This window comes from Pundamilia nyererei, unplaced genomic scaffold (assembly GCF_000239375.1).
Source record: "Pundamilia nyererei isolate P.nyererei 1_Seehausen unplaced genomic scaffold, PunNye1.0 scaffold00075, whole genome shotgun sequence".
Taxonomy (NCBI): Eukaryota; Metazoa; Chordata; class Actinopteri; order Cichliformes; family Cichlidae; genus Pundamilia; species Pundamilia nyererei.
Genome location: NW_005187476.1, coordinates 292360 through 298386, shown reverse-complemented (window position 1 = coordinate 298386; position 6027 = coordinate 292360). Strand labels below are relative to the sequence as shown.

Here is a 6027-nt window from a genome sequence, read left to right as displayed (position 1 = left end):
TTATGTTGAATGTGTATAGAATTATTACGCTTGTACTTTTACGCCGACTGACACGTAAAGAAATAGCAAAATGTGAGCGCTGTATTACAGCTTGTCCTAACATGAGAGTCAGGAAAATCCTCCATAAACCATAAAGCTCAGCCATGCGGAGTTGGACAGGGTTTCTTTATTCTTCCCTGTCCCCTGGCATCATTAAAAAGGAGGAAGAGCCTTTCCTGGATTAAAGGGGCTTGTAGTGTGCCACAGACTGTGGACAGTTGATCATTATACATCTCTTCTGCCCTCCACTACACCACTTTCTCTTTCCCTCCTTCCATTTTAGGCTATTTTAGGCTTTATCAACACAAAAGTTCTTGGCTCCCTGCTCCTGTCATTTCTTTCCTTACCTATTCCCACTTTAGCCTTTGTCTCATTATATCACCTCCCCTTCGTTTTCTTCTACAGTGTCATATTTCTCCCTTTCTTTTTGAAATTTAATTAAAAGTACTTGTAAAGGAGAAAATTATAAACCTTAAGTGCCTCAGAGGTTCAAAGTATGTGTGTAAAAGAAGAAGAAGGTAAAAAGGGTGTCCCCTGTTTCTTTATTATGCACAAATTCTAATGAGATGGACCACGAAACCCAATTACAGGGCCGTAATGTGTTATCATTATCACATAGATAGAGATAGTGATGAGTGAGGTTGGCTTTAATTTTAAATGCATGCACACCTTCCCTGTAATAGCAGGGATCTCGATGTGTGTGATCTTGAAGGTGTTTCCCTGCAGAGCCACGTGCAGAAACCTCAAAGAAATCTCTCCCAAAGAAAATAAGAGAAAGATCAAAAATCTGTCTGAACTTTCTGAAGCTCTAAATAATTCAACACTCAGACATTTATCAGATTAACATCACAGTGAAAGCACTGCATCAAAGCTATTCTGAAGATGCTCATCCCCATTTTTTTTATTATCATAAACTCCATATAAAAGATTGTTGTTCCTAGTGCCTTTAAAACTGCGTTCTTTCCAGCTGTCAGCAGAGGGCGACTCCTCTGGTTGTAAAACGATGGATCGTATTGAAGTCTATGAGAACATGACGCCAGTGCTCACTTGATAATATGTCCTCAGTAAAAATTGCTAAAACGTCTTTAGTGTCAGTTGTTATTGAATCATTTCATTTTTGTAAATTATCGCCCTAATTCCACCAAACATTTACTTGCAGGCAACCAAGTATATTTGCATAGTATGACTGGCAGCAGTGACACTCCGAGGCACTTCAAGATTTCATTATTGATACCACTTATCAATTCGATACACTAGGTGTCCTTAGCTCCGCTTTGTGAATCACCACCATCATTAAACAGCATGTCAAAGACATTACATTCATGCAAATTGCACTGTCTGTGGTCAAATGTGTTTGCATGTTGAAGGTATTTCCCCTCTTTGTTGTGATCAGGGTTATTGCTAAAACAAAATAACATAACATTTGTGTATCTATGCGGTATGCTACTTGATATTAGTTACACAACTCATTACATCACTTTTACGTTTCTCTGTAAAATGACGTGAAACTCGTTATCCTAATGAGGACACATGCGATCTTTCCTTTAGTATTTAGGTGTGAAAACTAAGCAAAGATGAAAAACGGCACAAAGACACTTAAAAGCAATCGCCACGGTGATTCTACTATAGAAGCATGAGCAGGTAGAAACGAGGCTGCAGCCTGACTGCTCATCACTTTGTTACCTGGTGAAGTTCAGGCTCTGGCTGCTGGGCTGGGCTCAGCATTCGCTCAGCTTTAACATCAATCTGGGTTCTCGGCGAGCTTAATGTTCGCATACTGTCTGTTGTAAAGACCCACCTTTTAGCACATCCCAGCAAACCCACTCACTTCACCAGATGCACCTTGTTTAGTTCTCTCACCTTTGATTGGGTGTGGTGCTTGTTCTTAATTGCACTCACCTGTCACACGTTCTATAAGGACTGCATTCACTTTTGGCTCACTTTTTTCTTCACTCCCACACGGGGCGGCAGCAGTGCATTGGCAGTCCATGTGTGTCTTTCCTTTATTGATTTTGAGAATAAAAGGAGAACCATGTGAATGATTGATGACTGCTTATTCTCATTCTAATCGGATGAGCCCATGATGATGACTACTTAAACCCTGAACCTTCCTTCTTTCATAACACTGTCTGTGCAGATGTTTGCAAATAACATCTCCAAAGAATCGTCATTGTATGAGGTTGTGGTGTTTTAATAGGTGGATTAGAAACTGCAACAAAAAGAATAAGATGCTGACAGTCAACATGTAGAACTGAATAGAATAGAATTCAACTTTATTGTCACAAGTACAAGGCAACAAAATGCAGTTAGCATCATCCAGAAAGCGCTTTAGCAATAATATAGATATATTACAGAATATGGATCTATTATAGGTATGTTACAATGTACGTGGTATGAAGGTATGTTATGAATATGCTATAAGTATGTACAAGCTATAGCTGTAGTGAGTGTACAAGCTATGTACAGGCTATGAACAGGTTATACATATGGTTAAAAATATGAAAACTATACAGATTGTAGATATACAATTGCGAGTATTAATAAACAGTTGTAAAACTATAATTATTGTATTGTACAGTATGATTGTCTACACAGAATTTACAGTAGGCATCAAAACAGAACCTCACTGCACGCTTTGTTTTTTTCTTTTTTGTAAATCCAGTTTAAATAAATATAATTCAGATCAGTTTTATTCATTTTAATAGCCTGTTTTCTGAGAAATGGGCTTGAGTAACATAATTGATGGGACATGTATATATATATACGTGATATCAAAAGCGCACATCCACACATACAATGACTGCAATCCATCATAACTGTGATGTGAATGATATTCATCCAGGAGCTATACTATAAATGCATGTCATGCACTTAGAATGAGTTGGTAAATCAGACGAGGAGGAGCTGAAATGTTTCCAGGGCACGAGTCGCTCCACTGTGTGATGAACAAATAAGTGTGGTGACAGACTGGTGTATGTGTTTGTGCACCACTTCGGATATTTCATAGTGTCTCCTGACCCTGACCGGACCTACGCAGATAGCTGGCCAGTGGCAGCAGCATCACTAAACAGAATTACGGCTGCAGGCAGGAAAAAAACAGAAAAGCAAATCTGAGCAAAGTAAAACACAGCTCTGTTTAGAAGAGAGCAGCTGTTCCAATAGAAATAAGACCTTAATTTATATCAGACTTTCCTGTTATTGCTCTAATTATCAGAGACTTTTCCATTAACATTAAGCAATTTTTCACTTTCAGCTGTTAATTATGTAATCAAACTGCTTCCTACAGCAGTAATGACCAAAGCGATTCGAACTGACCATCTTTAGCTTGCTCCAGCGACTAAACGTGCAGATTAGAAACTGACTCAAATAAATTCAGTCAGTCCAGGCCTTGTTCGTCAAATGTGCTCGACGTCTGCAGGGCGCTTCGTTGACTCCTGTCTGTCAGCGGTATGTTGTGGTTTCATTTCTGCTTCAGTGTTGTCCTGCGCTGTCATGCTACCAGGTGGTGTAACTCTCTTCCAGTGTGCCTACGTCTTTGGTTTCAGGGTGTTAGTTGCACTCAGGAAATTGGACAAGGCTTCAGATGAAAAATCAGATGAAGGGAGATTGGCCTTTGAACCGTGTGGGATTTAAACATATAAAATGTGTCTGGCAGAATTTCTTTTAAGTAAAGAAAGGTAGAATATGCCCAGTATTTGTCCAGGTTAAATGAATTTATCAAAACCAAACACATTTGAAGTGGCACAGATTTATGGGAGTGGGTGCACAAAAGTGAGAGACAATAGGAAAAAAGTTGCAGGTACGCAGGGAGAGGAGGGGGGGCAGGAAAAGAGTCCAGAGGAACTCATTCATCACAGCCAATCTACCAGCCAAGCCAGCTTAATGGAGACAGATAGCGGCTGTAGCTGTCAACACAAGAAGCTTATCTCTATATTAAGCAGTCCCACCGTTAGGACCACACCGGCCACATGTTGGGAGATTGATCTGGAGCATTTAGCGACAGGGCAAATATCCTAATTAGGCTCAAGTTTGACACCAGGTGTCGTTTTTCTCTCCCTATTTTCTGTCACTGGTGGTACGACCTTGTCACTTCATTTAAAATATCAAAAGTAATCCTCTATCTTCCGTGGAAAACTCAGACTTCAGGAAAATCTTCAACACCTCTCTCACCTACTCGGTAAGCCTCAAAGTAATCCCTTTTCCTTCTCTCCTTTTATCTCGTCTCATTCCTTCTCAGAGTGTTGTTCTCTTACGGGATGTTGCTAGGTGAGGATTATTGTCAGAGGACCAGCGCAGTCGCCTTCAGTCCTTACTGCTGATTAGCTTATTCATCTAATTTATACACTGTAAACTGCTCTGAGTAAACTCAGACATTTAAGTTTTCATTCAGATTCCTGAGTGATGAGAGCAAAGATCAAAGCCAGCAGTCTTGTTGCAGTGGAAAAATGTTAGAAAGGAATCAGACAGCCGTCTTCTGTCACCGCAAGGATCCTTGCTGTCATGTGAAACTGTATTGATCCACAGAGAAAAATTCTATTTCAACTTTTCCTTCCTTTCACAGGGAGGTGAGAGGTCAGGGTCAGGTACACATGTAGCTGTCTGTAGAGATAATAGTGATACTTCTCTCATTCTCTGCTCAGACCTTTCTGCAAAGGGGAAAGGGAGACAAGTCTCTTCCTTTGGTTAAACACAATAAAATATTTTTAGCAATGATTATTATTCTGTGTGGAGAAAAACCACATTACTTGTAATTTTGTATTCTGGACACCAATACTTCCGATTTAGAGTTGATGTAGCGGGGGTCACACTAGAGTTTTCCCTGGCATACTTATTGGGATGGATTACAGTAAACCAAGCAATATTTTCTCTGCCAGTGTTAGTTTACATTGATGTTAATATTAACTGTCTCTCTAGTTCAGACTTTTTGTGATGAGCAAGAATACAAAACAGGAGGCTGTCACGGCACATTAGGCTGATGCACACAGGCAAATGTGCATGAAGATAACTGATCCCTTTCTATATCTGATTGTTACGCTGTATAATACATGTCACCTCTGCATAGTTTAATGTGTTTCTGGGTTTCTTTAGGAAAACATATTTTTAGCTTAAGGTTTAAATGACAGGTTGCCACCTGAGGCTGGCTTCCAAGACTGAGACAATCCCTGCAGATGCTCATGCCAAAATAGGCTATAAAAAGCAATGAAATTAACATGTTTGGAGCCTAGTCGCAACATTATTATGACGTTATGGTGGCAGTTTCATTTAATTTTTATTTCTGTTTCCATATATAGTCTATGGATATAAAAATTAGACCTGTTAAGTGGCAACATAAGATTTTATGTACCTGACAGCTAAGCTTAGTTAATTTGTCATTATCCTGTTTATATGAATAATATTATACAACTTTAGCCTTATTAACAGCCAGCGAATCTCCCATATATTGTTATTGTGGTATTATAACAATTTTTAAGTTGTGGTAATGATGTAACTTGAACACAGTGCTGAGGACAAGATTTTACGGGGCACTTGTTAATTTTCCCAACAGCCTCTATTCTGTTATTTTCTTTGATGGAATTAATGAGTGACTTATTGATATTTCACTTGTAAAGCAATAACCGGACATTGCTTTGTGGTGAGCTTTTTGTTATCTAATAAGGTCCTGCCTCGTCTCTTCTCATCTCACTCCTACTTTCCTCTCCTACTGGTTAAATGCATCACCTCTTCCTCGCAGGCTATCAGCTTTCTCCTTTAGGATGTTGGAACTAGAAAACGATGATTATTCACTTCCAGTCACTCCCTCCACTGCTTCATTTCCCTCTTTACCCTGCAGGTTGTGCTTATTTTGCTCAATTTTCTTTTCCATGCCACCCTCATCCTATCATTTTTCTTTTTCTTTCTGCTTTTGTCTCATTCGTACTACTGGTGCATAAACGGGCACAGTTGTCTTTGTTGCAGAAAAACCAAAGTCAGCCTCAGATTGTAGACAAA

At 39.4% G+C, this 6027-nt stretch overlaps 1 protein-coding gene across 4 annotated transcripts in view; it reads left to right on the top strand.

Annotated features, from left to right (window-relative positions):
* rptor (regulatory associated protein of MTOR, complex 1) overlaps positions 1–6027 on the top strand; it is a 185665-nt gene that overhangs the window by 42655 nt on the left and 136983 nt on the right. The window lies entirely within an intron of this gene.